This window comes from Lithobates pipiens, unplaced genomic scaffold (assembly GCF_037356315.1).
Source record: "Lithobates pipiens isolate NorthernLeopardFrog02 unplaced genomic scaffold, aLitPip1_a1.2 Scaffold_22, whole genome shotgun sequence".
Classification (NCBI taxonomy): Eukaryota; Metazoa; Chordata; class Amphibia; order Anura; family Ranidae; genus Lithobates; species Lithobates pipiens.
Genome location: NW_027507784.1, coordinates 42,697,709 through 42,725,586, shown reverse-complemented (window position 1 = coordinate 42,725,586; position 27,878 = coordinate 42,697,709). Strand labels below are relative to the sequence as shown.

Here is a 27,878-nt window from a genome sequence, read left to right as displayed (position 1 = left end):
TCTGCGGCAGAACAGGTTCTGGGGAGCTGGGGGGGTTTTCACCGCGTCAGTGGCTGCTCATGCGAGACGCATGCAGACTTCTGCGCCCATTTGAGGAGATCACCAAACTGGTCAGTCGCAGCCATGGCGCCATCAGTGACATGGTACTTTATGCCTTCTTTATGGAGCGTGCATTGCGGCGTGTCATTGATCAAGCTGTGGAGGAGCAGGAGCAGGAAGATGAGGAAGTCGCAATGCTGGATGAATTCCCAGGGGGGGCTACTCTATCTGAGACAACTCAACAACAGGAGTCTGAAGAGGAGTCAGAGGAGGATGGTCCCAGAGCGGATGAGGAGGAGCAAGAAGAGCATGCTTTAAACCTTTCTGGGACCCCTGTTGTTGTGCGTGGATGGGGAGAGGAGAATGAAGAGGACGACATTATCCTGGATGATAAGCAGGAGCCAGGCCACCACACCGCTTCCAGTTTAGTGCAAATGGGGGCCTTCATGCTCCAGTGTTTTAATAGGGACCCCCGTATAAAAAGCATAAGGGTCAAGGACCAGTACTGGGTGGCAACGTACTTAGACCCCCGGTACAAACACAAAATGGCGGAAATGCTACCGCCATCACAGAGGGCTGTCAGAATGCAGCACTTCCAGGCCTTGCTTTGAGAAATGCTGCATTCTGCTTTTGCATGCACTGGCAGAGGAGCAATTCCCACTCCCAGAGAAGGATTTGCGGGTACCAATCCAACAGCGCCTGCAAGAAGAGGGCGGTTTGAAGATGTGTTGGTGACTTCGGATATGAGGTCATTCTTTCAGCCGACCCATCGACAGGTGTCATCCGGATCCAGCATCAGGGAACTCCTAGACCGTCAGGTGTCCGACTACATTGGGTTAATGGCCGATGTGGACGCTCTGAGGAGTGATGAACCCCTGGACTACTGGGTGGGCAGGCTTGACCTCTGGCCAGAGCTTGCCCAATTTGCAATCGGACTGTTGGCTTGCCCCTCGTCCAGTGTCCTGTCCGAAAGGACGTTCAGCGCAGCAGGGGGGATCGTGACCGATAAGCGCACTCGCCTAGCTCACGACAGTGTTAACTACCTCACATTTCTAAAAATAAATGAGGCATGGATCTCTGAGGAATTCAACACATGTGACCAGTAGACCATGTATATGTCTATAAAAAAATTTTTTAATCGAGCACACAGACCTTCTTTCTTCATTTGGCTCACTTCCTTGTCCAAAAAAAAGCACACCGTACGATATGCCCGTACCCTCCTCTTTGAAGAGGTTGAGCGGTGTCATATTTCTACTGGGGCTGCTTATTATGAGGGGCTCCCACCATCCCTGTGTTGTGCTGACTTCCTCCTGGGGCTGCTTATTATGAGGGGCTCCCACCATCCCTGTGCTGTGCTGACTTCCTCCTGGGGCTGCTTATTATGAGGGGCTCCCACCATCCCTGTGCTGTGCTGACTTCCTCCTGGGGCTGCTTATTACGAAGGGCTCCCACCATCCCTGTGCTGTGCTCACTTCCTCCTGGGGCTGTACCTCTGCTGTGCATATTATGAGGGGCTCCCACCATCCCTGTGCTATGCTTATTATGAGGGGCTCCCACCATCCCTGTGCTGTGCTGACTTCCTCCTGGGGCTGCTTATTATGAGGGGCTCCCACCATCCCTGTGCTGTGCTGATTTCCTCCTGGGGCTGCTTATTATGAGGGGCTCCCACCATCCCTGTGCTATGCTTACTTCCTCCTGGGGCTTCTTACGGTGCAGGTGTCAGTGCTGTATATCATGGTGCTGATGTCAGTACTCTCTATCACGGTTCTGCTGTCAGTGCTGTATATCACGGTGCTGGTGTTAGTGCTTTATGTCACGCTGCTGATGTCAGTGCTCTCTATCACGGTGCTGTTGTCAGATCACTATATCACGGTGCAGGTGTCATTGCTGTATGTCAGGCTGCTGCTGTCAGTGCTGTATATCATGATGCTGGTGTTAGTGCTTTATGTCACGCTGCTGATGTCAGTGCTCTCTATCACGGTGCTGTTGTCAGATCACTCTATCACGGTGCAGGTGTCATTGCTGTATGTCACGCTGCTGATGTCAGTGCTCTCTATCACGGTGCTGCTGTCAGTGCTGTATATCACGGTGCTGGTGTTAGTGCTTTATGTCACGCTGCTGATGTCAGTGCTCTCTATCACGGTGCTGGTGTCAGATTACTCTATCACGGTGCAGGTGTCATTGCTGTATGTCACGCTGCTGATGTCAGTGCTCTCTATCACGGTGCTGCTGTCAGTGCTGTATATCACGGTGCTGGTGTTAGTGCTTTATGTCACGCTGCTGATGTCAGTGCTCTCTATCACGGTGCTGGTGTCAGATGACTCTATCACGGTGCAGGTGTCATTGCTGTATGTCACGCTGCTGATGTCAGTACTCTCTATCACGGTGCTGCTGTCAGTGCTGTATATCACGGTGCTGGTGTTAGTGCTTTATGTCACACTGCTGATATCAGTGCTCTCTATCACGGTGCTGGTGTCAGATGACTCTATCACGGTGCAGGTGTCATTGCTGTATGTCACGCTGCTGATGTCAGTACTCTCTATCACGGTGCTGCTGTCAGTGCTGTATATCACGGTGCTGGTGTTAGTGCTTTATGTCACACTGCTGATGTCAGTGCTCTCCATCACGGTGCTGTTGTCAGATCACTCTATCACGGTGCTGGTGTCATTGCTGTATGTCGCGCTGCTGGTGATCATCTCCTGCACCCTCTTCTTTGCCTACCCTGACCTTCCCTCTCCTCCATTGCCTTCATGCGCTCCACAGTCCTGAATTGTCACAACAATTTCCCATATAAAAAAAGAATGCATGTAGCTGTCGATCCCAGATTCACCTCATACATGTGTTATGTTATTGGCCATGTAGTGGGGCTATGTTTGCACAGCTATTAATTATTTTGTGGCTGCAAATTTGACCTGTAGGTTTGCAAAGTTCGCCTCCCATTGAAGTCAATGGGGCCCGCCGCGAACGTTCTGGTTCGCGAACTATCGGCCGCGTTCGCGAAACGTCCCGTCGGAAGTTTGTCCATCACTAGTCATTACAGCGGCTCTTGGGTCCTCTTGCAGTCCTGAGCGGAGCCGAGAGTAGCCAAGTGTACTCGGCTTGGCTCACAGTAACGCCCAGTCCCTGTGTTATGTCCATCATAGGACGGGACTGGGCGTGACTGTGACACTCGGCTATGTATCTCGGTGGGGCCCCCTATTGGGTGGGGCCCATGGGCTTGAGCCCAGTCAAGCCCAATGGTAAGTCCGGCCCTGCCCACCACCTATCCCTAGCTCAAAGTTGTTGTTTTATTATCACAGCGTCTAAAAAAAGTAATGTAAAATATTTCTCCTCTACACGATTGAAGACTAAGGAGTTATAGATATGTGGCTTTTCCTCTATAAATTTATTTTTGGGTGCCATGTTTTATCTGGAGTTCTCCTTTAGAATCCTCAATAACACACAATATGTAAAAAATCACTTGCTTTGGGTTGCTTCTGCCCTCTGTAGGGTTAACATGTGAAGCCTCCACCTTTTTATGAAAACAGATTTTTAGTTTCGTTTTCTTCTTCCTTGTTCACAGAATGGCGTCTGCTGCTCTAGGAGACGAGCTGAGCTGCTCCATCTGCCTGAACCTTTATACGGAGCCGGTGTCACTGAGATGTGGACACAACTTCTGCCGGGATTGTATTGTGACTGCTCTCGATACACAGGAGGGGTCCAGAGTTTATTCCTGTCCGGAGTGCAGAGAGGAGTATGTAGAACGTCCTACTCTGGAGAAGAACAGGAAGCTGTGTAACATTGTGGACAACTTCAGATCTACACAACAAAAAGAGGAGAAAAGTGAGATCCTCTGTAAGTATTGTCTGAATTCACCTGTGGCGGCTGTAAAGACTTGTCTACAGTGTGAGATTTCTATGTGTGCTGAACACCTGGCAGCCCACAACAAGACAGTGGACCATGTGTTGGTGGAACCCACCTCATCCTTCAGTAGTAAAAAATGCTCCATCCACAAGAAGATTCTGGAGTATTTCTGCTCCGAAGACGCTGTCTGTCTATGTGTGTCCTGCTGTCTGGTGGGGAAACATAAAGGACATGAAGTGGAACTTCTAGAAGAGGCTTTGGAGAAAAAGAAGAAGAAACTCAGAAATGTACTAAAAAAGGTGGCTACAAAAAGAGAAAAAGCTGAGCAGAAAATTCAGAATCTACAGGAACACAAGAGGAAAACGCAAGAAAAAGCCCATGATGAGAAGAAGAGAGTCACTGCCCTGTATGAGGATATCAGGAGACAGCTGGAGGTCCAGGAACAGAGAGTCCTGAGTGAGATCTCCAGACAGGTAGAGGAGGTCTCACAGTCTGTCAATGATCTCCTCAAACGGTTGGAAATACAGAAGAATGAACTGTCCAAGAAAATTGGTCACATTGAGAAATTGTGTAACATGACCGACCCAATAACTGTCCTACAAAATCAGAAATCAGATACTGATGAAGTCCTTCAAGATCAGGAATTGGACACGGGTGACTAGATTATGAAGGATTCTACTGTTCATGATCTGGATGATTTTACGATCTCCCTTGTGTTGCACAGATCTATAACTCATCTTATCACTAATATGCAATTAAAAATAAACTTTGATAGACAGGATACAAGGAATCTGTTCCTGGATGAAAAAACTGCTCATAATGTTGTAGCTTTATCTGATGATATGAGAACAGCATCCCACTCTGAATCACAAAAGATTAGACCAGCATTACCCCAGAGATTTACAGAATACTCTCAGGTGATGAGTATGGAAAGTTTTTCCCATGGGAGACATTACTGGGAAGTAGAGGTCGGTGACTGTGGGGCACGGCATGTGGGTATTTGCTATCCCAGTATAAAGAGAGATGGAAAGGAATCTTCCATTGCATATAATAACAAATCGTGGAGTTTCTGCATAACTGAAAACAAATATTTTTGTGCATACAACTCTCAAATACAGGAATTAAACCTGGAGTCCCCTGTGCAGAGATTGGGATTATATTTGGATTATGAAGGTGGCCGTTTGTCCTTCTACCAGATGAGTGACCCCATCAGACACCTCCACACCTTCACCACCACCTTCACCGAACCCCTCCATGCTTTTTTCTATCTGTATAATGGAGCCTGGGTAAAGATCATATCTCCGGTGTTTTCTATCAAACCATAATTTACAAAATGTATCTTTTTTTTTATTTTTTTTTCTACATTATATTATTTGTTGTGATGTAAAAAAAAAAGAGGGTGAAATCATCTTGGACATTGTAGTAGCTCTGGCAACCCAAGGAGTACTAAATTAAAAACATAAATCAAGATTACTCAAAGGAAATCCTGACAACACTGACAATGATACATGATCATATTCCTTTCTACTAAGCCTTATATTTCAAACGCTCTGGGATCAGAAAGAAGGACACCTTTTAGGACAAAGAATGTAGAAAAGAGACACAACCTCTGCCTCAAAGGCAATGCAGAATTAATATGTAAAAAATTACTGGTTATAGGTACTTTTTATTTTTTCCCCTCATATGATATTTGTTGTTGATACTGGAATTTAAAATGAGAAATGTCATACTTAAAGCGGAGGTCCACCCTAAAAAAAAAAAAAAATGCTCCTAAAAATATTATTATTTTTTTTTACTTACCAGAAATGGCTGTCGCTAGGCGGATTATCCTAATCTGCCACTTTCTACACCGTGGTGATCTTCACTCTTCTCCTCCTCGCATTGTCTTCTGGGGAAGGTGGCGCGCTGTGTTCTGGGAACTGTGTGTGTCCCAGAACACAGCCAGCCATTCACAAAGCGTCACACGACTCGCACATGTGCAGTAGGAAACGGGCAGTGAAGCCGCAAGGCTCCACTGCCTGTTTCCCTTAGTTCGAATGGCAGTGCTGGGACCCGATCCAATGGACGTATCGGCTTCGGGCGGCCGCCACTGGACAGGTAGGTGTGCTTATTAAAAGTCAGCAGTTACAGTGTTTGTAGCTGCTGACTTTAAAAAAAAATAATAATTCAGCTGGACCTCTGCTTTAAGAGGATGGATTCAATGTTCAGTGCAGTAACATTTTTGGTATGCAAATATTACATTTATATTATGGACGTCTATACAACAGATGGAAGAGAGGGATAAATGAGCTGGAAAGAAGGACTTAAGGACTTGGTACAAATAGAGGGACAGTCCCTCCACATCAGGGACTGTTGGGATCTATCTCTCATTCATCTTAGGTTTACAGCTGCTAATAAATGTAATAAACTACCAGAACGCCCTTGTACTTGCTATGTGATCACCCAACATCTCACTGCTCTGTGTAAGTTCTCACCGATATATCAGAACTTACAATGGGATCTAGATAACTGTAAACTCTGTTATACATTGCAAATTGGTACTATTAATGATAATGGGATATTAATGTAAATACTTCTCTGTCATGTGAAACGAACATTAAAAAAAAAATATATATATATATCCAAACAGAAAGCAGCTTTTCAAATTACATGAACACCTTCCCGTCTGGCCTATAGCAGAATGACGGCCTGACGGGGACTTTTTTTTCTAATTGTATTTTTATTAAAGTATTAATATTTTGCGTATTAAAGGCAGATGTATATTTTACAGAAATGTAACGGTTGCAAGTAGATCAAGTACAAGTGTCCATCAAGATAATAGTCTACTTGTGATTATTAACATATAGACAAGTGAACATGTGGTTGAATAACGGTATAGAAGTACAGGGATATATACACCAAGGGGTTATAGGTTGATAAACTGTATACAGAAAAGTAGAGATGAGAATACGTAGAGGTAGGATCCCGTGGTACCCAAGGACCGCATGCGGCCCATTCAGGATTCTGGGGGGGAACCAAAATCAGAATTGTCCCACATATCCCAAATCTTGTTGAACCTGACCACAGCATCCTCCACCTGGGCTGGACGGGGACTTTATTGTTTTGACTGGACGTCATATGACCACCTTCAGAACAGGCCACTCGTGCGTGGCCCCAGGGGAGCACAGCATGGCAATCCATGGTGCTGTGTGTCCCTCAGACACACTGCATCACCAGTCTCGGTAAAGAGCCTATGACGTAGGCTCTTTACCATGTGATCAGCTGTGTCCAGTCACAGCTGATCACAGTGTAAATAGGAAATACCGGCTATCGGCTTTCCTCTCCTCGAATTGACCACGTGTGAGGAGAGGAGAGCCGATAAGTGGCTTTCCTCACCGGGGAGATCTTTCCCCATCACTAATGCCTTTCAGTGCCCACCTGTTATATCTGTCAGTGCTGCATATCAGTGCCCATCAGTGTTGCATATTAGTGTCTCATCAGTGCAGTCTCATCAGTGCAGCCTCATCATTAGTGAAGGAGAAATATTATTTTTTTGAAAATTTTTGGTCTTTTTTCATTTGTTTAGCAAAAAATAAAATCCCTGCAGTGATTAAATACCACCAAAATAAAGCTCTATTTGTCTCAAATAAAAAGATAAGAAATAAAATTTTTATTTGGGTGCAGCGTTTCATGACTGCGCATATGAAAATTGGCCTGGGCAGGAAAGGGGTGAAAGTGCCCAGTATTGAAGTGGTTAACATGTTAAAGCTTCTATGTGATTAAGGCCCGGTTCACACTAGTGCGATGCCAGACATCGCATGTGATTCGCACCGCATTGCTGCTGTGCAGATCACATGCGATGCAATTTCAACCATACAAACTATGGCTGAAATCGCATCAAAATGGCGCAAGACCCTGTTTGTGGTCCGCACTTTTTGTGGTCTGCACTGCAATGGGATCGCATTGGTGTTCAAACCTATGTGAGGCGATTCCTGCATCTTTCACAGTTCGCACTGCGATCTGCGAACCGATCTGGGGGTGTCGTTAACTTTACATTGACATCCACAGAGGTTCGCAGATCTTGGTGTGAACCACTGTGTAATTCAGGTGCAATGCGGGTACCCGCACTGGATTTGCAGGGTTCTAGCATCACACTAGTGTGAAACGGGCCTAAAGGATAACACCAATTTCGTGGGAAAGAAATTGCAAACAAAAAAATGGTATAGCATATACACTTTTTCTTTAAAATGCAATGCAATATGGCTACCTGGGTGCGTTCTGTACACATTCCAACAGGACAACGACCCAAAGCACACAGCCAAGACAACAAAGGAGTGGCTACGGGACAACTCTGTGAATGTCCTTGAGTGGCCCAGCCAGAACCCAGACTGGAATCCGATTGAACATCTCTGGAGAGATCTGAAAATGGCTACACACCGATGTACCCCATCCAACCTGATGGAGCTTGAGAGATCCTGCAAAGAAGAATGGGAGACACTGCCCAAAAATAGGTGTGCCAAGCCTTGTAGTGTCATACCCAAAAAGACAAGGCTGTAATCGCTGCCAAAAGTGCTTCAACAAAGTATTTAGCAAAGGGTCTGAATACTTAAAGTGGTGTTGCCACCAAAAAATTAAAAGCTGCTTAAAATAAAAAAAATAAAAATAATAATTGGCAAAAAAAATTTTTTTACTCACCTCTAAATACCTGTTGCTAGGGGGTCCCTCCTAGTCTGCCTTCTTCCTTGCCCGGGCTGGTGACATCACTTCCCCTCGCGCCGCACATTCACCTGGGACCTGTCACGTGTCCCAGGTGACTGTACGGCGTATCACGGCGCCCTGCGCCGCTCGCGAATGCGCAGTGGGTGCCCGGATGTGAAGCCACAGCCGGGTGTCCACAGTCGCATGTCGGCGCCGCGAGCGGAGCAGGGAATGAGGGGGGGCTTCGTTCCCCCGCATCGCTGGACCCTGGGGCAGGTAATTGTCCGATTATTAAAAGCCAGCAGCTGCAGTATTTGTAGCTGCTGACTTTAAATTTTTCTTTTTTTGGGGTTACCCCACTTTAAAGTGGAACTTCAATCAGAAAATTAAGTCCTGCTAGATCATTTCAGGCTGGACCCCTTTGGAGGTATAGCTATTTAAAACATTAAATAATAAGTGCCTATACCGATTAAAATCCAGTAATATGCTGTCTCACCCTGCTCTGCACATGTTCAGTACATTTTCAGGCACTGCTGAGTTTGTAGAGGCCGATCTGCTGACAGCCTTAACACAGAAAACCCTCCTATCCTTTACAGCTAAGGACACTGCTTCTGTTTAAACTGCAATTGCCATAGTGCTGCACATGTGATCAGTTATGATACCAGCCATTTGATTGTTTGACAGTTTGGTTGAGGAAAAAATCAAAACAAAATGTTTCTTGAAACTGGTAAATCGATGGGTTTAGCTCTGCTTTATGATTTACAGCTGGGGCTCTGGGCTTCAGCAAAATGGCAGCCTCCAGCAAGAGGAAACAGGAACAATGCTGGAGGTAATTTACAGCACACGCTAATTTTGGTACTAAATTAACTTATTAATGTGGAATGTACAGAATCTCACAAAAGTGAGTACACCCCTCACATTTTTGTAAATATTTTATTCTATCTTTTCATGTGACAACACTGAAGAAATTACACTTTGCTACAATGTAAAGTAGTGAGTGTACAGCTTGTATAAATTTGTTGTCCGCTCAAAATAACTCAACACACAGCCATTAAACTGGACCATGCAAAATCTAAAATTTCTGCATCTATAGACACCAAGAATCTAACACAAACTCTTCATCCCTGTAAAGAAAAATCGTGTATACGTATGTTTTTGGAAGCCAATCTGACCCGCTCCGACCGGATCCTGTGCTGATCTGTCAGTCGTGGCTTCTTTGTGTAGGTGGGTACAGAGTAGACAAAGGACAACAGAAGCCCCATAATAGCTCTCGTTCAACATGGCACCTCATGGCAAAGAACTCTCTGAGGATCTGAGAAGGGCGGGATGAAGGGACAACAGGCCCAGATCCTATACAACAATAGAAATATGTGTATTCTAGAAAGTTTAGCAACCAGCAGATAAAGATATTCCAAACACCTGGTATTAGCACTTCAATCATCCCGGCGCCATGGTTGTTATGGTGTCAGGATGATTGAAGCACATTATTTCTATTATTACATTGTAATATAAAATGAAATCATTCAACTTACCATAATGCAGAATCAGTGGGAGCCCCGAGTGTGTCACTAGCCACGTCGCCTGCCACCAGATGCCATCAGGTGTCCCCAGTGGAGTCCGTCCTTACATCAGGTGCCCCAGCTCTCTCTCAGAGCTTCTCACTCACTGACCGTGGCATGAATCCCTCCTGAATGACTTGCCCGGCAGTGCTCCCCACTAGGGATGAGCTTCGAGTTCGAGTCGAACATGAGTTTGACTCGAACATCGGCTGTTTGATCGTTGGAAGATTGAATATTATGGTCCGTTCGCACCAAATTTGAGCTGCACGTCATGGGCCATAATGCACTGCATCGTCGCAGTGGTTTGCTGGCTGACAATTGGCCAAGCATGCACTATGACCCACATGCTTTGGCCAATCACAGTGCTGTAAGCAAACAGAACCATAATTGGACAAAGACAGGGTGCCTTTGGCCAGTTTTGGCTCAGGAGATTAAGTACACGCCCTACACTATATAAGGCCGCCTGCATGTCGGCCGTGTGTTCCGGCATTGAAAGAGAGAGTGTCATTTAATTTAATTTAGATAGATTGAGCAGACAGGCTATTCAGTTAGCTAGATTGAGCAGGCAGTTGATTCAGTTAGCGTCAGTATATTTAGTGTGTATATATATATATATATATATATATATATATATATATTCCAGGCTATGTATGTGTATATATATATATATATATATATATATATATATATATATATATATATATATATTGTGACAGAGCGAGGCTCTGTCCCTATGAAATTAGAGGTAAAGGAGACACAGAGTTTGCATATCTGCGGACTGCAGAACTACAGAGTGTAGAGTTTAAATGGAGAAAACTGCTCTGTCAGTTTTCTCCAGGTTTTGCTAGCTCCAGATGGGATTCTGTAGTTTGGAGATCCCTGAGAGTCATGGGTGGGACGGGATCTCCAACCCTGTATCCGTGTCTTGAGGATAGCGAGCAGGGTGCCCAGCTGCACACAGCCCATATAACGAGGGGCTGTTAGGAGGATGGGGAAGTGTGAGCAGCTTGTTGCTGCTGGTTGAAGACAAACCTGTGTTGGAGAGTGGTCTGCCCTGTGGGAGACTGTAGTCCGTGTAAGGGACTGGGAAAGGCTGGCCTGCCTTGAGAGGCGTGAAGACTACGGAAGCCAATGAGTCCAGGGGGCTGGAAAGAATTGATAAGTCTGTTGGGAGCAAGCAGAGGAACTGCTGACAATTGAGAGCCAGGTGGCTTGGTATGTTTTTATTTGTGTGCTGAATGAAGTTAAACCTCTGCGCGGGATTCCTGGATGGACTATTGTTTTGTTTTTCCTTTAATAAACGTGGGCTACCAGGCCCTTTAACTATAAATGCCTGCCTGATGTGGACTGAAAATGCATCTAACCACTTGAGCTAAACACCCCAATGTCACTATATATATATATATATATATATATATATATTTATTTAATATAAATATATATATACTGTATACAGTTTAGCTAGCTGGAGAGGGTTCCTGGTGTACTGCTTCTAATATACTACATGCAGGCAGGCAGTTTATTAATTTAGCTGCAGTATATTCAGTATACTGTATCCAGTTTAACTAGATCTCACTGCAGGCTGTTCCTTTTGTTCTGTTCCTAATATACTACAGGCAGGCAGCTGATTCAGTTAGCTGCAGTATATTCAGTACTGTATCCTGTGCAGCTAGATCTCACGATCTCACTGCAGACCTTTCCTGTTATTCTCTTCCTAATATTCTACAGGCAGGCAGTTGATTCAGTTAGCTGCAGTATATATTGAGTACTGTATCCTGTGCAGCTAGATCTCACTGCAGACCGTTCCTGTTGTTCTGTTCCTAATATACTACAGGCAGGCAGTTGATTCAGTTAGCTGCAGTATATTCAGTATGGTATCCTGTGCAGCTAGATCACACTGCAGACTATTCCTGTCGTTCTCTTCCTAATATACTAAAGGCAGGCAGTTGAATCATTTAGCTGCAGTATATATTGAGTACTGTATCATGTGCAACTAGATCTCACTGGAGACCGTTCCTGTTCACTTCCTAATATACTACAGGCAGGCAGTTGATTCAGTTAGCTGCAGTATATGAGTACTGTATCCTGTGCAGCTAGATCTCACTGCAGACCATTCCTGTTGTTCTGTTCCTAATATACTACAGGCAGGCAGTTGATTCAGTTAGCTGCAGTATATTGAGTACTGTTTCCTGTGAAGCTAGATCTCACTGCAGACCGTTCCTGTTGTTCTCTTCCTAATATACTACAGGCAGGCAGTTGATTTAGTTAGCTGCCGTATATTGAGTACTGTATCCTGTGCAGCTAGATCTCACTGCTGACCGTTCCTGTTCTCTTCCTAATATACTACCGGCAGGTAGTTAATTCAGTTAGCTACAGTATATATTGAGTACTGTATCCTGTGCAGCTAGATCTCACCGCAGATCTTTCCTGTTGTTCTGTTCCTAATATACTACAGGCAGGCAGTTGATTCAGTTAGCTGCAGTATAGTCAATATATATATATATATATACACATCTCAGCTTTGTGCAGCTACATCTCACTGCAGGCCATTCCTGGTGTAGCTATTCAAATACATCAAATGCAGTATGTCTGGAAGGCCAAAAAGGAGAGGCAGGCACTCACAGGCCACTAAAAGAGGGCAAGCAGGCTCTGTGTCTACTGCCAACATTGCTGGTCGTGGACACGGTGCATCCTCAGCATGTGGCCGTGGGGTACGCTTGTCCTTTTTTCCGGCAGCTGGCCTCCTCATCCTCTGTCAGCCAGGATCAGAGTACTTTGGCTGCCATGCAGCTGCCAAAGCGGCCTCTTCCATCGGCTCAATGTCATCAGTCACTCCTTCCCAACCCCACTGTCATGCCCTGAGGAGTCCCCCAAACTGTTCGACCACAGTGTTGGGTACATGCTGCAGGAGGATGCGCAGTGTTTTGAAGGCTCCGATGATGGTACCCAGATTGAGGAAGGGAGTAACGTAAGCCTAGAGAGAGAGGGTGCCCAAGAAGGACAACAAACTGGCAGTCATGTTCCCCCAGCTGCAGCATACTGCCAGGTTTGCTCCAGTGACAAGGAGGGAGGGAATGATGAGGTCACTGACTCTACCTGGGTGCTTGATAGGAGAAAGGAGGGGAGGCACATCTCCAACGAGGCAGGATGCCCTCCAGGGGCCAGCTTAAGGGCAGCCAACTGACTGCATCACACCGCAGAGCTCCGCATGTGCAGGGCACTGCTGATTCTGAGCGTTTTTCCAAAAGTTCTTTGGTGTGGGCCTTTTTTGAGACGTGTGCAGCAGATCACACCATTGCTGTTTGCAACATATGTCTGAACGTACCAAGCGTGGCCAAAACAGCAGCCGCTTGGGCACCACATGCTTGACCAGACATATGTCGAACTCCCATGCAGTCCGTTGGCAAGCGTACTTAAAAGACCCACACCAAAGAACAAGGCAAACCTCTCCTTGCTCCTCATCAGCTGGGATCTCCAACCCCACTAGACCTTCAGTTTTCTCAGAAACCTGCACTGAGAGGAATGAAAGTGTAGAATTAGGTGTGTCAAGTACTTTTGCAGGCAACCTGCTATTTCCCTACCCCAGTTGATAAACCGGCAAAATAAATTCAGTCCCAGCCATCCACATGCCCAGCGGCTGAATGCTAGCTTGGCTAAATTGCTAGTACTCCAACTGCTGCCTTTTCAGCTGGTAGACTCTGCCCCCTTTCGTGAATTTGTGGAATGTGTGGTACCTCAGTGGCAGGTTCCCAAACGCCAATTTTTTTCACGGAAGGCAATTCCGGCTCTCTACCCGCATGTGAAAGGAAATGTCTTGGCCTTGCTGGACAGGGCGGTCAGTGGTAAGGTGCATATTACTGCTGACTTATGGTCCAGCAGGCATGGACAGGGACGTTGCCTATCTTTCATGGCGCACTGGGTGACTCTGCTGGCAGCTGGGAAGGATGCAGGACAGGGTGCAGTATTGTTGTAGCTTGTTCCGCCACCACTCCTCCAAAATGCTACAAATGGTGATTCTGACACACCTCTCTCCTCCACCCCCTCCTCTTCTTCTTCCTCCATGGCCTCTTCCTCTATAGATTTGTCCTCGGAACCAGCGGTGTAGGCGTTCAAGGGGCTACGCAAGCATACAGGCAAAAAGATGCCATGCGGTGCTTGAGCTGGTCTGCTTAGTGGACAGGAGCCACACTGGGGCAAAGATTCTGTGAGCTCTGAAGGGGCCGGCTCAGAGGTGGTTGACGCCATGCCAGCGTCAGCCAGGAATGGTGGTTTGCGACAATGGCATCAACCTCCTCTCTGCCCTCCGACAGGGACACTTCACCCATGTTTCCTGTTTGGCTCACAACCTGCATTTCTAGTGTAGGTACCCGGGCTTACAGGATCTCCTGAGGCAGGCCAGGAAAGTCTCTGTGCATTTCCGCCGGTCATATAATGCCAGTGCTCGGCTGGCTGACCTCCAAAAAGGAATATAACCTGCCCAAGAACCGCCTAATCTGTGACATGCCCACCAGATGGAACTCAACATTGGCCATGCTGCAGCAGCTGCACACGCAGCAGAGGGCCATCAATGAGTACCTGTGCGACTATGGCACCAGGACAGGGTCAGGGGAGCTTGGCTTTTTTTCACCACGCCAGTGGCTCATGGTCAAGGATGCATGCACTGTCCTGTCACCATTTGAGGAGGTCACAAGGATGGTGAGCAGTGACAGTCCATGCATCAGTGATACTGTCCCTCTTGTCTACCTGTTGGAGCACACACTGCGTGGAATAATGGACAGGGCACTTGAGGCAGAACGGAGGGAGGAAGAGGAGGACTTCCTTACCTCTCAAGGCCCCCTTTATCCAGACAGTGTTCCGTCAGGCCCCACCGATCACAGAGGAGGAGGAGGATTGTGTCAGCATGGAGGTGGAGCCTAGCACTCAGCATCAAAAGCAGTCTTCAAGGGATCGTTTACAGTCCCCAGAAACCCATGTACTTGTACGTGGCTGGGAAGAGGTAGCTGCGGATCATGTCGTCCTTAGTGACCCAGAGAACCCCGGACTGAATGCCTCAGCAAACCTACGCTGCATGGCCTCCCTGATCCTGCAAAGCCTACGAAAGGACCCTCGGATTCGTGGTATTAAGGAGAGTGATCATTACCGGCGGGCAACCCTCCTTGATCACGTTACAAGGGTAAGGTTGCGGAACTTATCCAGCTGTCGCAGAGTGAGCAGAGGACGAAACACCTTCGGGAGGCCTTGCAGAAAGGTTTATGCAATGCGTTTCCAGAGCCTGGGAGGTTACAAATTCCTGGTCCTGGACAACGTGTTGCTGAGGCTTCGGTCAGTCACAGATGGAGCGGTGGAGAAGGTGGCCGTCTAACAGATGCATTCAGAATTTTTTTTAATCCGCAGCCCCAAGGTCGGATCCGTTCCAGCAACCATCGCCAGCGTCTGATTTACATGGTGCAGGAATACCTAGGGCCAAGATCAGACCTTTCCAATCGAAAATCCTATGGATTACTGGGTCTTGAGGATGGATCATTGGCCAAAGCTTGCACAGTATGCAATTGAGCTACTGGCCTGTCCTGCATCCAATGTTCTTTCGGAACGCACATTCAATGCTGCTGGAGGCTTTGTAACTGATCACAGAGTGAACCTGTTCACTGACTCGGTTGATCGGTTCTCCTTCATAAAAATGAATCAGTCTTGGATCACCAGCTACCAAGTACCTGATGCTGATGTAACTGAATAACTTTTTTATGCATGAGATCCCTTCAAGACTGCCTATGCTGATGCTGAGTGACTATCCTATTCCTCCTCAATGTTCATGTTGATCGCAAATAAGAACATTTTTGGTTCTGGGCACCACCACCAGTGGCTACATTTTTCTGCCCCTGTATAACAGGGGTGTGTAATTACAATTTTTGATCCAATATTTCACAGTAGGGCCCATTCCTGCACCCGCCAAGAGTAACTGTGAGGGCTTACAGTGTTGTGGCAACACCACCACACCACCACCAAAGGCCCAATTTTTCTGACCCTGTTCAACAGGGGCATGTAATTACAATTCTTGATATAATATTTCAAAGCAGGGCATTCCAGCACCCACAAAGAGTAACTGTGAGGGCTTACAGTGCTCTGGTACCACCAACACCTAAGGCCCAAATTTCTGCAGCGTATATAGGGCAGGCCCCTACTTTCAAACATCCGACTTACAAACGACTCCTACTTACAAACGGAGAGAGACAACAAGAAGTAAAAGGAAATCTACCCCTAGGAAGGGAAATTCTCTCCTGTAAGAGTTAAGATGGGAAAAACATGTCTTCCCCACTGATGTTTTATCACCAATCCTTGTTTCCCTAAAAATCCCAAATTTTCAAAATCCAATTGTCATTGGGACAGAACGTGAGGTGAAATCTTCTGAACAGGGGCACAGACAGCAAAACAAATGTTACAGGGGTGATAACCCTTCCCTATGTTTTTCAAAAAGCTTAAAAATAAATTTTTTAGCTGGAGCTACACTTACAAAATGTACCTGTTCCAAATTATAAACAGATTCAACTTAAGAAAAAACCTACATTCCCTGTCTTTCTTGGGACCGCCTGTATTCTGCTGTTCAGAGTATATAGGGCTTGGGGGCCCCACACCTTTTCTTTTTTAATTTGGGTGCGGAGTTCCCCTTAATATCCATACAAGACCCAAAGGGGCTGGTAATGGGCAAGTAGAGTACTCATGCTGTTTTTCTCAATAATTTTCATCCATATTGCCAGGACCAGACATTACATTACAGCCGCAAGCAGTTTTAAATTACTTTTATTCAATTAGAAATGTCATTTTGTGCAGGGACTGTTCTAAGCACGGGAAGCACGTGCCACTTGACAGGCATACTATAGACACCCCCCAGGTACCATATTTATAGGAATATTTCATTTTTTTTGTTCACTTTAAGCGTCATTAAAATCAGTGCTCCCGAAAATAACGTACGTTTTTAAAACTTTTTTTGCATTGATACATGTCCCCTGGGGCAGGACCCCGGTCCCCAAACCCTTTTTAGGACAATAACTTGCATATTAGTCTTTGCACTTTTGATTTCTCACGCTCAAGTCCCATAGACTTTAACGGGGTTCAAAAGTTCGCACAAATTTTTGGTCTGTTCGCATGTTCTGGATGAGACGACAGATATACACTGGGTGTCCTTTAGCTCAGAAGACTAAGGAAAACCGAGTACTGTGAGGGTAAGCTTTAGACTTATGCCGCGTACACACGAGCGGACTGTATGGCGTACTTAGTTCGTCATACAATCCGACGGACAGTCCGTCGTACTTTCCACTGAACGGACTTGACCACACACGAATACCCAAACAGTCAGTCGAAAGCTTGCACGATGACGTGTACAGCACGTACGACGGGACTAGAAATAGGAAGTCCAATACACAGCAAAGCACCCTTCCGCCGTGTAAATCCTTTCTGGGCATGCGCCATTCTTAGTCCGTCGAACTAGCATACTGACGAGCGGATTGTCCGCTGAAACCAAAGTACGACGGACAGAATTTCGAAAAATCCGAAATACTTAGTACGCCATACAGTCCGCCCGTGTGTACGCAGCATAAGGCCTCGTGCAGACTGGACGTTATAATAACCTTTGAAAAACTCACTGCAAAGCTATTGGCATTTTTATAAGTTTTTGCAATAGCATTTTTTAGCGTTCTTCAGCATTAGCGTTTAAAAAAAAAAAAAATTTAATGGATCAAAAACGTTAAACGCTGGGGAGCTTTTTTTCTGTGTTTTTTTTTTTTAACGTTAGAACGTTTTTACAGCTGAAAGCTGCCTCTCAGAACCCACTAGTTGTGGGGGTTTTTTTACAGCCAAAAACAGTTGATAACAGCCTATGCGTGCATGGACACATAGGATAAAATGCTGGAGAGTTTGACTGTAGAAAAAAACGTCTGAAGCCAAAAACGGCTGCTGCAAAAACATCCAGTATTTTTATTTTTTTTGTAGTGTTACACATGTTTGTGTGTTAAAAGTGTGTGTATCTATATGATTTTACAAGTGTTTTTATGTCACTCTTTATGCAGACTCAAAACACTTTTTTTCAAAAAAAAAAACCACGGTGTGTTTGAACTGGAATAATATTTTTTGCATATTTTTTGCCAGTGTAAATGAACCTTAGACTAGGCCTTGAACAACTAAGTTTTAAAGCAATATTTGTAAAGAATACATTTGCAGTCGTGCATTTTTTTAAAAAAATTTTTTAATTCTTGGTCTATTGTTCCTCAGGTCAAAGAGCTAACCAAGCCTGCCATTAGCTCAGCTTCCATGTTTCGAGGACAACAAAACTCTTCCTTTCCCACTGCAAGTGAGTTTCCATTAAAGTTATGCAAGTCATACATTTTCGTATGTGGATACTGCTCACACTGATTACCGATGCGATAAAGGGAACATCAGTAGGCCAGCACAGACATGATTACTGTATCAGGTGGATAAAAAATGATCAGCTTTACTTGGGGACACCCCATATGGCACCATTGTTTACATAGTTTTAATTCTATTTTAGATTTAGCTTCAGTAAACAGCCATTGTGTTGTAGATGCAGAAACATCCTGTTCAAATTAACTTTTTTGACATTTTAAACCCCTGAAAAATTGACTATTGCACTGTACAATTGGCCCTTCAGTGCAAAATATTTCAGTCAAATTTACTAATATGTCCTTAAATGCAAGCTAATCTCTGGCCCTTAACTAAACAAACAAACCTTTTAAATGTTGCACAGAATGACAGGGATGGGTCCTGGACAGCAGGTATATTTCCTCACTATTTGGGTTGTGGTCCCTTTTTAAGGGGGACAGTTTGAAGACATTGTTGAGTACTCAGGGGTTGGCAATCATGCAGGGTGAGGGGATCTGGGGTAGTCTGGCTGGAGAAGAGAGGACTTCCTTTTTTTTAGTATATTCTGGATTGGTAAGTCCACATTAGTGACTTTCAAAGGTTTTAGGAGGGAAAAATCTTCAAACCTTGATTATGGAGACCAAGTCCAGAAAAGGAAGAAGAAACAGATGGCACCTGTCTGTGAGGGAGAGAGCAGAACACAGCTGAGAGAGCAATGTGGACTAGCTTGTGGCCCAGACACGCTTGCTAAACAGTTCTCAGATGCCCTGTGTGTCGTATTTTTTTTTTAAGGTCAGTATGGGAACTTACCACTTTTGACCCTTTTCAACCACACTGTAAATGCCATAGACGTGTGTTTAAGGTGCGGTTGTCGTGAAGGGAAGAAGTGAATGGAGACCTTTGCAAAGTGTCAATGGCTACCAAACTCTGCAAGCAGCATTATTTTTGCCTCGCAGCAATGCTAATGCTGCAGTGTGAACACGTTCCTCCGCTCCCTATTGTAACAATTCAGTGTGGAATTAATAGGTGCTTGGGAAGCAATAAAACACAACACAACCACCTAATTTCAACGCCTGTGTGAAAGAGCCCTTAGGCAGCTGGAAACTTGAAAATGAGTGGGACTGGAGGTGTGTGGACTGTTTTTGCACCAGGACTTGATAGTTTTTGCTTGCTGAAGACAAGATGTTTGCCTGTTTTTGTTTCTCTATCAAGTTATGTGCATGAGTGCCTTGGCTTTCTGGGACTCTCCTGATTGGCAGAGACACAGGAGTGGTGCTATTAACTTCCGCTGCTGTCAGTCAAAGTCAATTAGCCAATCAGGCGGGGGGCTGAACCACAGCTCCATGTCTGAATGGACACACGGAGCTGTGACTCGGCTCCAGTGCCCCTTTAGCAAGCAGCTTGCTGTGGGGGGCGCTCAACAGGAAGGAGGGGCCAGGAAGAGGGATCCAAGAAGAGGAGGATCTGGGCTGCCAAGTGCAAAACCACTGCACAGAGCAGGTAAGTATAACATGTTTGATATTAAAAAAAAAAAAAAACTGACTTTAGTATCACTTTAAGCTTTCTAACCCTGCTACACTCTATCAAAAAAGATTTTGGCTGGAGTTGGAAGCACTTGTGACTATGTGTATGCATACACAGCATCTTACACATTATGGCCCATTTACCTCCCAAGTTTATCCTCTTCCAGCAATGACCATTCCGGGCTTCCCATTGCCACTCTGTTGCAGTGACTGCCATGCTCTTGGAATTATTCTACTGGACCAACATCTTCTTCTTCAGCAAGTGGGCAGGCACTGATAATGTAACTTCTACACATGTGTTGGAGCTACATTGTCCTGCCAAATGGGACTTCTTACAGATTCCAGGCATCTATGCTGAACATGTGCAATAGTCAGTGTTCAATTAAAAAAAAAAGTTGCTAAAAAAAATAAAAATAAAAAAGCGGTTTATAGCATAGTAATCCATGATAGCCTGTCTTTATGAATGTTTTCTAAGAGCTCATTCAGATGTGCATTCAGGGGGCACAAAGAGCAGGCAGCTGATCCACGGTTTTACTGCCTCACACTGATTTAACAGTAATCTCTTATTTTGCAGGCTCCTCCGCCAGCAGTGCACCTCAGTCTGCCAGTAGTTTCAGCTTCCAGCCTGGATTCTCAGGCACCTAGTGCAGGGCCTATTTCCAATTTTCCCACTGCTTCAGGATTTGCCAACAAACCAGCAATCAATTTTAGCAATGCAGTGATGGGATCCGCAGCTTCATTTACTTTTGCAGGAACGACCGCTTCTCATGGAGCATCATCTGGCTTCAACAACACAAAAGCAGTTTTGGCTTTGTGAAGATATATGCAATACATATCTGTATACTACTCAGAGTTCCCCTTCAATATAAGAATGTAATTCTTTCTAAAATGTTTAATTCTTTCGGTATTTCTCAATCTTGCAACACATATGGTGTTTTTGTGTATCTTGCTCTCTGGTTGACATGAGATGTCCTGCCAGTAAGATGATAAAGGATATTATTCCCAGAAATGATGTGAAATGTTTTTTATGGAAAGTCCCTGTTTAGAATATAATTTACCCTTGCCATAATTAATCACTATCCTGTCAAAACTGACCTTTATCTTGTTATTGTGTTTTGGCCAGTATGACCGTATGTAATATGGGACCAATTATGTTGGAATGTATTGCGTATTTTGTAACTTGGGCTTGTGCCCGCCATACACTGTCATGTTATCATTTTCTTATAAAAAGCTGTAACAAATTGTATTCATCATCACAACCCCTTGGAAGGTGTGATCCTGTGCGTATTCTGAAGTAAATATACATTAGGACGAATGCTACCTCGTAGATGTCCTTTATTGCAAGGCTCAGAATAACAGCTTCTACATTTTCCTTTGCACCCACCACCACCTCAGGTGCTGGAGCATATGCTTTTTCTGGGTTTGGGGCAGCCGCAACTGCTCTGCCTGCAAGTACATCTTCTCCCGTCACAGGTGCCTTTGGAGGGACTACATCGGCTTCTGGTTTTGGGCAAAGTACCACATCAGGCTTTGGGGGGACAACAGCGGGTTCTGGTTTTGGGCAAAGTACCACATCAGGCTTTGGGAGGACAACAGCGGCTTCTGGTTTTGGGCAGAGTACCACATCAGGCTTTGGGGGGACAACAGCGGCTTCTGGTTTTGGGCAGAGTACCACATCAGGCTTTGGGGGGAAAACAGCGGCTTCTGGTTTTGGACAAAGTGCCACATCAGGCTTTGGGAGGACAACAGCGGCTTCTGGTTTTGGGCAAAGTGCCACATCAATCTTTGGGGCAACAACGGTGTCTTCTGGTTTTGGGCAAAGTGCCACATCAGTCTTTGGAGGTGGTCCAAGTACTTCTGGCTTTGGAGGTCCTGCTGCTAATACAGTAACATCAGGATTTGAGTCAAAAACAAATGCTGTGTCTGATTTATTCAGAGCAGGTGCTGCAAGCTCTGCCACTACCTCATTATTTGGGAAAGCATCAGGTGTGTCAGTAAGCCGTCCACCAAGTGTGACCTCAACATCAGAAGCCAGCAGTAAAAATCCTGTTTTTACACCACGGTCTGAACTCTCTGACAAAGAACTCTCACAGTTTGTATCCAAGAGGTTTTCATTCGCACATGGAGGGCCCATTCCCACGTGCCCTCCACCTGCAGATCTTTCAAAGGTGGCAAAGCAAGCCTGTTTATTGATGTGTGGGCTGTTTATTTTATATATTAAACATATTTTCAGAATTTTGAATTTTTGTTTTTGTTTTTTCTAAAAATCTTAGGGTGAAATTTTCAACATCAAGTTGAGTTTGTTAAAATATATGTATATAAATATATAAATGTTTTTTTTTTTGTTTTTTTTTCATGGGGAAAAAAATATCTGATGCTTTTCCCTTTTTTTTTTATCCTACAGGAGTCTGCAAAGCATTATACCCACGATCGATGGATTGCAGGTTCAATGTCAGGCTTCATCAAACTTCCTCCAGCTCTCTGCCCATATAGATTTTTAAGTTGAAAGCTGGAGGAAGTATCAATAAACCACGAGTGCGCTGATCACCTCACTCAAATTCTATTGAGAACTACAAGTCTGTTAGATCTCTGTAAATAAATGTGGATGTGAGCAGAACTTAGCATAGCCGTGCTAATTTCAAAAGCTACAGCTGCTATGAGGAAAGTGACCCTCGGCAAGCTGTTTGTGTGGGGGCGGTTGCTTAGCAACATGTTACACCCTAGATACAGGTGTAACATATTGTGTTTCTACGGCTAGAGTTCACCTTTTAAGTTTTGTATATTTTCCTATTATAGAGCCAACGTATTCCAGATGATTTTTCTCAAAGTTTACAACCTCTTTAACCCTTTCCCGCCGAGCGTACGCACATCTGCGTACTCGGCTTCCGGGGGTTATACCGGGATGATGCCCGCACCTGCAGGCATCATCCCGGTACCGTTTTTTACAGCAGGCGATTGGCTATCCAGGCATAACAACCGATGCGGCTAAAAGCCGCTCGGCTGTTATGCCGGAGGAGCGGGAGGGGACGTCCCCCCCTCCCGCCGCCTCTCGCCGCTGTTACCGGTGCTCCCGCTCGATCGGGAGCACCGATTAAAGATCCGTCGGCTCTGGCTGCTGGGGAGGAACTGAAACGAAGCCGTAATCGGCTTCGTTCCAGTCTCCTCATCGTAAACACGGAAGCGACGTCATGACGTCACTTCCCGTTTACTCGGCTGCCAATGGCGCCGGTTTTAAAAAAATATCCGGTATTCAGAATCGCCGTTTTCGGCGATCTGAATACATTGAAGTGTAAAGGAGGGGTGGGGGGTCTTTTAGACCCCCGATCCCTCCATAAAGAGGACCTGTCACCACCTATTACTGTCACAAGGGATGTTTACATTCCTTGTGACAGCAATAAAAGTGATCACATTTTTATTTATTTTTTTTAAACAATTTAGTCATTTAAAAATAAATAAAATAAAAAAAAAAATTAAAAAAAAATTTTCAAAGCGCCCACCGTCCCCGCGAGCTCGCGAAGCAAAGAAAACGCATGCGGAAGTCGCGCCCGCGTACGTAAACGGTGTTCAAGTCACACATGTGAGGTATTGCCGCGATCGTCAGAGCGAGAGCAATAATTCTAGCAGTAGACCTCCTCTGTAACGCTAACCTGGTAACCGTAAAAAATGTTTAAAGCGTCACCTATTGAGATTTTTAGGTACCGTACTTTGTCGTCAATCTACAAGTGCACGCAATTATAAAGTGTGACATGTTTGGTATCTATTTACTCGGCGTAACATTATCTTTCACATTTCGCAAAAAAATTGGGCTAATTTTACTGTTTTGTTTTTTTTTTATTCATGAAAGTGTCCCTTTTCCCAAAAAGTTGCGTTTAAAACACCACTGCGCAAATACCGTGTGACATAAAATATTGCAACAATCGCCGTTTTATTCTCTAGAGCCTCTGCTAAAAAAATATATATAATGTTTGGGGGTTCCAAGTAATTTTCTAGCAAAAAATATGGATTTTAACTTGTAAACACCAAATTCCAAAAATAGGCTTAGTCATGAAAGGGTTAATAAATACGTTTAAAGTGTTATTAACCACTTCACATCTGGGGCAATTCTGGCACTTCGCTCTTACATGTAAATCATCTTTTTTTTTTCTAGAAAATTACTCAGAACCCCCCAAACATATTAATATAAATAGATAAATATGTATATAGTGTGTGTTTTTGTAGCAGAGACACTAGAGAATAAAATGGCGGTCCTTGCAACTTTTTATGTCACATGATATTTGTGCAGCGATTTTTCAAACACAAAAAAAAAAAGTTTCATGAATTAAAAAAATCTGCAAAGTTGGCCCAAATTTTTTGTATAATGTGAAAGAATTTGTTACCTCAAGTAAAGAGATACCTAACATGTCATAAAAATTGTGCACACTTGTGGAATGGCGCCAAAATTTGGTACTTAAAAATCTCCATAGACGACGCTTTAACATTTTTTTTCAGGTTTTTTTTGACTACCGTTTACATATGTGTCTCGGCCTTTCCAGTCGCGTCCCCAGCATTGTTTACTTCCGCCGGCCCAGACGTAATGTCATAACGTTGCTCCTGGGCCTCCGAGGGTCATAGAGATGACTGGGGACCATCTGATCACCAGAAATCTCTATGCTCGACTTCTGGCGGTGACCGATTCATTATCTGGCTCGCCAGTCGCATGGACCGGAGGACGGCGGGTGTTGGAATCGAACAGGAATTAATGTTATACATATAAAGTTCTACACATCTGTTTGTACAACCGAACTCAGCCATATTGATATTTGCAGTCCCACATGTTTAAAGGATAGAGGAATGTGGCACCAAAACAGAATCTGAATAGCAGAATGAGTTCTATTCAGCCCACCTGTGGTGAACGGAGCTTCGAAGACATTTAGAACAATGACGGCGCTGGTCTGTCTGTAAGGACAAAAAGATAATTAATGAGCGGGAAGGGCATCCAAGATCGAATCACAAGATGTGAACCCAGTCGGAGCAGTTACAATTCATGGGCAAACACTGCCCTCCAGAGGCCAATTATGGCAGGACTGTCAGAGGTAGTTAGCCTGGGGGAGGAGACGCCCCAGAGACGCTGATTGGTCCACAGGCAAAGGAGGGTGGGCAATGGGGTGTGGTGTGGCTGAGGTGTGTTTATCAAAAAGGGTTTCATCAATGAGTTCTGCCTCTGATTCCATCAGGAGGTCCAGTCACGAGGGTCTGATAAGTATAATGCTTGTATTGTATTCTGATTGTATGTTATGTAGTCTGGTAACTTCTATTGATACCTTATGTAAGTTTTCTTATTTCCTTGGGAAATAAATGAGATTTGATTGATCTTAGCCGTGTATTAATTTCATAACTAATTGTGGTAGTATTGTGATATTAACGATAGCATGTGCTTGGAGTATAGATAGACTAACTAAACTATAGGGACTAGACAAAGTAATACATAACTGACAATAATAATAATAGATTGCATTTATCAGTTACTTCATTTGGCACCCCAGAACGGCGTGTAAAACTTATTTTTACACAGAATCCACAAAAATCGAATGTATTTTCGTTTCTGAGTCCCAGTAAGCACAGATCCTCAGACACCCAGAACTGAAAATCATCTCTAGTGTGGACAAGATTGGCGCTGGCTCGCGAATTCTGAAACCACGCTGTGAGATATTTCACTGGTAGAAACGGACGCGTAAAACCTGGTGAGAACTGTGACTGATATATATATATATGTACGTTATTGTTGTGTTTGCTGCAGACCTGTAACCAGAGGGCAAATTGGCGCACTGGCGAGATAGGGACTGATCATCCCTGGTTATGTGATATAACCGCAGATTGACAGGATATCCATACAATTTTGAGGGAAAAGTGGAAATATCCGCGTGAGTGTGGAAAAGCTCTCTGTCCCAATAGAAATTCCCTATGGCCCGCTATTGGAGAGGAGGGCATTGATTAAGAGTGTGTTCTCCTGAAGAAATTCGTGGTTAAACAGATTTGTATTTGTTTTTTTTTTGTTTGTTTTTTTTCCTTTTGCATTTTTTTTTGTTTGGTGTGGGACTACAGGTGAAAGCTAGCTTCTAAACAGCTTTATCTGTGTCTTTGTGTGTGCTTGGTATCTGTTTGTTTAGTGTATTGCTAATGCAAGGTGTTGGTTAGAGATTGACAGGAATTACCATACATCTTTGAGGAAAAAGAAAAAAAGTGGGGGAAATATAGGTTTTTATTTCTACCCACGTGAGAGTGAAATAGCTCTGGTAAGATAACCTGCAGCCTAAGTCATTAAGAGTGTGCCTTGTGTCTTGTATGCTGTAGAACCACAAGTCACTGTAGATTTAAACGGTTTGTTTCTTTTTTTTCTTTTTTCTGTTTTGTTTGTTGGTAGGACTATAGGTGAAAGCTAGCTTTTAAACAGCTGTATCTGTGTCTTTGTGGGGGTTGTCTATTTGTTTGTCTGTGTCTATTGTCTAAGCAACTGGTTGAGCAACTTTAGTGTGGGTAGGCTAATTAGCATGTCAATGGATATCCTTGAAGAGTTTCTTGGGAAAAATGCTTGTATTCAATTCAATAGTATAGGAAAGGATACGTTAACACACCAATTCAATGATCTATTGAAACAATGCAATACTCATAATGATGCCATAAAGTATAAAAAATCTTCAAAAAAGGGCAAGAAAAAGAGAATAGCCAATTCTGTATGCATGTTGCCGAGAATGAAAGAAATTGCGGAACAGAAAGAGTTGGAGTGGTATAAGGATAAAACGGAATTAATAGGAAAGATAGAAAATGTGAGTAAAGATATTGCAGCTATAGCGGCAAATGCGGACGCGGATGTTTGTGAATGTGAGGACATGAGGAATGAGATTGAACAATTGGTGACTGAGAATAGTGTGTTGGAACAGGGGTTGGATGAATGGAAGGAAGCATGTATGTTGAGAGAACAGTGTATCGCATCATTAGAAAAGAAAGAGGCTGGGAATGTAAATGTGATAGAAATGCTTAGGGCAGAGCTACAGGAATGTAAAATTCAGCTAGCCCAAAAAGATCATACTATTGTGTCTTTGAGAGCACGGGCAATGGAGAACGTGCACAGCCATTGCTGTGCTAACAAAGATGCACATTCCATTGTGACACAGGAGCAAAGAGAAGGGATACCGATCGAACAGCAACCAGTATGTCCGGCTGACAATACTGAAGAGTCCCCGAATCAAAGTTCTTCTCTCTTCACTCCTGTGCCAGAAAGGACTGGGCAAGGATTAGATATCATAAAAAGGGAGGGTCTTCTTCTTCTTCTTCAGCAAGTGGGCAGGCACTGATAATGTAACTTCTACACGTGTGTTGGAGCTACATTGTCTTGCCAAATGGGACTTCTTACAGATTCCAGGCATCTATGCTGAACATGTGCAATAGTCGGTGTTCAATTAAAAAAAAAAAGTTGCTAAAAAAAATAAAAGCGGTTTATAGCATAGTAATCCATGATAGCCTGTCTTTATGAATGTTTTCTCATTCAGACGTGCATTCAGGGGGCAGAAAGAGCAGGCAGCTGATCCACGGTTTTACTGCCTCACACTGATTTAACAGTAATCTCTTATTTTGCAGGCTCCTCCGCCAGCAGTGCACCTCAGTCTGCCAGTAGTTTCAGCTTCAAGCCGGATTCTCAGGCACCTAGTGCAGGGCCTATTTCCAGTTTTCCTACTGCTTCAGGATTTGCCAACAAACCAGCAATCAGTTTTAGCAATGCAGTGACGGGATCCGCAGCTTCATTTACTTTTGCAGGAACGACCGCTTCTGATGGAGCATCATCTGGCTTCAACAACACAAAAGCAGTTTCAGCTTCTACAATTTCCTTTGC

At 44.5% G+C, this 27,878-nt stretch overlaps 2 pseudogenes; both read left to right on the top strand.

The window, feature by feature from the left end:
• Positions 1-3,579: 3,579 nt before the first annotated feature.
• Positions 3,580-6,514, top strand: LOC143923688 (E3 ubiquitin/ISG15 ligase TRIM25-like; annotated as a pseudogene).
• Positions 6,515-9,379: 2,865 nt separating this feature from the next.
• On the top strand, positions 9,380-22,309 carry LOC143925666 (uncharacterized; annotated as a pseudogene).
• Positions 22,310-27,878: the final 5,569 nt, after the last annotated feature.